The 4,986-nt window shown below is 32.7% G+C and overlaps 1 pseudogene; it reads left to right on the forward strand.

The window, feature by feature from the left end:
* Positions 1-1,172: 1,172 nt before the first annotated feature.
* LOC105290702 lies at positions 1,173-1,661 on the forward strand (annotated as a pseudogene).
* The last annotated feature ends 3,325 nt before the right edge of the window (positions 1,662-4,986 follow it).

The raw sequence follows: 4,986 nt of genomic DNA on the forward strand, positions 1-4,986 counted from the left end.
AATAGTTTATTAAATGATCCCCCTGTTTACTCTATCTTCCTTCTGACTCTACACATAACCATTACATCACTGCCAACTGGGTTCCCCATGCCACACTCCCCACCCCCAGTGACCATCTGTCAACTACTAATTTGTATTTCTTTAACCCTTCTTCACTTTCTCCCAGTCCCTCCTCCCTACTACTCCCCTACTCCCACCGCTGGCTGTCACTAGATTGCCCTCTATATTAGTGAGTCTGTTTTCTATTAGTTTGACCTTTTTGTTCTTTAGTGAATCTGTATTTTTTTACTGCCACTCAATCACAGTAAAACAAATGTTCTTGATGAAGTGGTAAAAATTATTAACTCTATTAAATCTTGACTCTCGAGTACATATCTTTTTAATATTCCATGTGATGAAATGTGATAAAAGCATAAAGCACTTAAGTTGCATATTAAAGCATGAACTTTGTTTCAAGGAAAAAAAACTCGTGGAATTGTTAGAGTTGGGAGCAGATCTAGCTCTTTTTTCCATGGAACACCATTTTTACTTGAAAGAATGATTGACAAACAAACTATGGTAATATAGAATTAGATATTTGACAGACATTTTTTCAAAATTGAATAAAATGAGACTATTACTTCAAGGAAAACAATTGACAGTATTTGTTGTCAATAATAAAATTCAAGCTTTCATGTGAAATTAAAATTTTGGAAAATTTGTATCTGCCATCATGACCTTGACAGCTTTGTGATAGAGTAGCCCCCCACTTATTTGTGGGAGATATGTTCCAAGATCCTCCTGGATGCCTAAAACCTCGGATAGTCCTAACCCACCATATATTGTACTACATTTTTTCCTATACATACGCGCCTGTGATAAAGTTTAATTTATAAATTAAGCACAGTAAAAATTCATGACAATAACTAATAATAAAATAGAACAATTATAATAACATATTATAATAAAAGTTATGTAGTCTCTATTTCTCAAAATATCTTATTGTACTGTACTTACTTTCTTCTTCCTATGATGACATAAAATGATACAATACCTACGTGATGAGGTAAAGTGAGAAGGATACACTGGACAAAGGGATGATTCACATGCCAGGTGGGATAGAATGGGACGGCACAAGATTTCATTACAATACTCAGAATGGTGCGTACTTTAAAACTTATGAATTGTTCAAAGAAGTTTTTTCTCTATTTGACAAGGATGATGTTGGAACTATGGCAACAAAGGAACTAGAAACTGTAATGAAATCTCTTGGGCAGAATCTCACAGAAGCAGAGTTATAGGACATGATTAATGAAATGGATGCTGATGGTAATAATAGCACAATTGACTTCCCAGAGTTTCTGACAATTATGGCAAGAAAAATGAAAGACACAGACAGTGAAGAAGAAATTAGAGAAGCTTACCATGTGTTTGATAAGGATGGCAATGGCTATATTAGAGCAGCAGAGCTTCACCATGTGATGACAAACCTTGGAGGGAAGTTAACAGATGAAGAGGTTGATGAAATGATCAGGGAAGCAGATATTGATGGTGATGGTCAAGTAAACTATAAAGAGTTTGCACAAATGATGACAGCACAGGGAAGATGTTGTATAGAATGTGTTAAATTTTTTGTACAAAATTGTTCATTTGCCTTTTCTTTATAACTTATCTATAAAAGGTTTCCCCCTACTGCCAAAAAAAATATGCTTGTATATTAATTAAGATTTCATTCCTCATGTTTTCTTTCCTTATCTTACTGTCATTGTCCTGAAATCTTATTTTAGAAAATTGATCAAATAACATGTTGCCTGTGGCTTACTCTGGATATATCTAATCCCTTTTGTACATCTAAACTTAGATGGAGTTGGTCAAATGAGGGAACATTGAGGTTATGCTTTTTTTAAAGTAGTTTTTTTTTTTTTGGAAACCAAATACATATATATACATATATATTTTAAATGGCATCATGATCATATAACCAATCTAATGATCTAAATTAGTGCATTTCATTTTAGTTTTTTTAAAAGTAGTTTTCTTTAGGAACTGTCAGCATGTTGTTGTTGAAGTGTGGAGGTGTAACTGTGTGGACTATGAACAGTCAACAACATGTACTTAAAAGTTGCTCTGTTGTAACATGGGTGAATTATCCAGGTACTCATACACTATTTTTCTGTACTGCTGGTCCTATACCAGAAAACATTTTCTTTTATTGTTACTTGCTTTTTAAACTTTGTTTAGTCACTTATAAGATCTGTTTACGGCACAATTTGCCTCAAATTGATTCCCACTTATATATTTGTTTTCCGATAAAAAATTTTACCCTACCCCCTAAAAAAATCTTATTTCTGGAATTGCTTACTTCTGGAATTTTCCATTTAATATTTTCAGACCACAAGTGACCTCAGGTAACTGAAGCAACAAAAAGTAAAACTGTGATAAGGGGGGATTATTGCACTTAAAGACATCTATGATAAGATTGGTGGACACATTAATGAATGAGATTTTTGATATTTTGTAATGAAACATGTCAACATTTGGAAGATCAGCATATGTAGTGAACTAATATTTTCCAAATGACCAATGCATGGTGCTATAAAATTAATCATAGGCAGAAGATAGACCAATGGATTTTAAAACAGAATATAGAATTCATTGACATGGTTTCAGATTCCACATTGAAACTAACCTTTAATAAACTACTATATGTTGATTATTGGTATAATATTAAAGAAGGATAACCACATCCAAAAGGCTTTTAAAATACTCTTTTTTCTAATACTGTATCTGTATAAGGCCAGATTTTCTTCATAGACTTCGATCAAAACAGCATATCACAATAAAAGGAATGCAGAAGATATGAGAATCCAGCTGTCTTCCAGACATGAAAGAGGTTTGCAAGAATGTAAAACATTCCACTTTTCATACTAATATTTTGTTCTGAAAAGTATAGTAATTTTCATGACATATTTATATTAACATACTGGATTTATTGTTATAATTTTAAGTAAACTAATAAATATTTTAAAACTGTTTTTAATTTCAAATATGGTACATATACCGAAATAGAAGCTCAATAATTTTTAAGTATAAAGGGGTCCTGATACAAAGATCTGGAGAACTGGTGATTCAGAAGCTGACTACAACACGATTAGAACTGTTTTTAAGAATATAATTCTGAAGATGGTAAATGGAAAGCACAAAAAGGTGAAAAACGAGAGGCAGGGCGGAAGCTATTAAAACAGTTGTAATGAACATTCTATAATCTCTTTGCAAAGAAATAACAAATGTAACAGGGAAAAAGTTTCAACTCAGTAGAAACTTCAGATTACTCAAAACTACAAGAAGATTTAATTGGTAAAAGTACAGAAAAACAGTAACTTTCATATATAGCTGATGGATAAGCAGAACTTTACAAAACATTAGTATATTAAAATACCTAGAAATTTGACTTTTAGGAATTTATACTACAAATATATGTACATTTGTTCAAAGTTACACATACACACACACAAATAGCAAAACTTACATATATATACAGCAAAAAATTACATATATATCAAAAAAATACAATGGTGTAGAATGAAACCTTTGAAAATAATGAGTCAGGTTGAATGAGTAGTAATATAGAATTATCTCTAAAAATATTATTAGTAAAAAAACAAGGTTGAGAATAATGTATATAGTATGCCATTTTCTATGAATAATATGAGTAAGTGTGTGTGTGTGTGTTGTCGATGTGTATACCCTCTGGAAAGATATACAAGAATAACTGGCTGCCTCTGTGGCAGAGAGCTAGATGGCTGGGAAACAATAATGGAAAGGAGATTGACTTTTCACTACATAAGCGTTTATATCGTTTAAAAATTTTACATCAGGAATATGTATTATACTCAAAATTTTTACTGAAATAATTACGAAAAAGAAAATAGTTCTAACAGTTGGTGAGGGTCTTATCTATGGTCGATGCAGTAAAATGGACAGCTGGAGACAGATATGAAGGACATTGCAAAAGTGGAATTGATTGGTCTTGATAACTGATTTGATTTTGAAGGTGTGGGTGGTGATGGAGTTTAAAGGAAGGACAAATAAGAATTTAAAATGATTTAGTTTTTCAGACAGAGTGGCTGATGCCATAACCCTGAAAGAAACACAAAATGAGGAGCAGGTTTATGTGGGTGGTGGAAAAGGGGATGAGAAATTGAGTTTCAGGCCCAGATTTTCCTACCATTTATGGAGGATGTACCCATAATTTACTGAGTGCTGCTAAATAATTTTCACAAACATAGTCTATTTAATTCATATAAAAACAAACAAAACAACCATCCAAGGTAAGAATTACTGGAAATCCATTTTGTAGGTGACAAAACAGCCTTATTGAGGTTAAGAAACTTTCATAAGGCTAAACAGCTATTAAGTGGCAGAGGCTGTATTTGAATAAAAGCTGACCTTGGACTCTGAGAACGCTTCCCCCCCACTGCCCCTCCCCTACCCCAATACACCAAACTGGCTCCAGACTGGCAAAAGAAGAGGCTAAGAGAACAGGCTTTGGACTCGAACAGACTTGGGTTCAAATCCCAACTCTGCTAATTCCTAGCTTGAGACATTAATTCCCCTTTCTGAACCTTACTTTTATTTTTAATATCTAGTAACAAGATTTAAATTAGTGATACAACTAAAATCTTTGACAAACACACTGTTTCCTAGTATATGGCAGTTTAACTGTCATATTGACTAGACATAGGACATATCGGTTTAGTAAACTGACAGTAAGAACTTTAGATCTGGAGTTAAGGAGGGAGTAAAGATTTACCTCGCATAATAATCACTCAGTTAACCAGTTTTTGCCATAATGGCTCTTGAAAAATTATTCCACTTTTCAATCAATGACTCATTTTTCCCTAGTATTATAACATTTTCACTTAAAAACATACTAAAAGTATTTTATATTTTTATAATATTTCAATACTATGGTTTCAGGCAATGACACACCACTTATCTTGGCAC

This window comes from Pteropus vampyrus, unplaced genomic scaffold (assembly GCF_000151845.1).
Source record: "Pteropus vampyrus isolate Shadow unplaced genomic scaffold, Pvam_2.0 Scaffold36, whole genome shotgun sequence".
Lineage (NCBI taxonomy): Eukaryota > Metazoa > Chordata > Mammalia > Chiroptera > Pteropodidae > Pteropus > Pteropus vampyrus.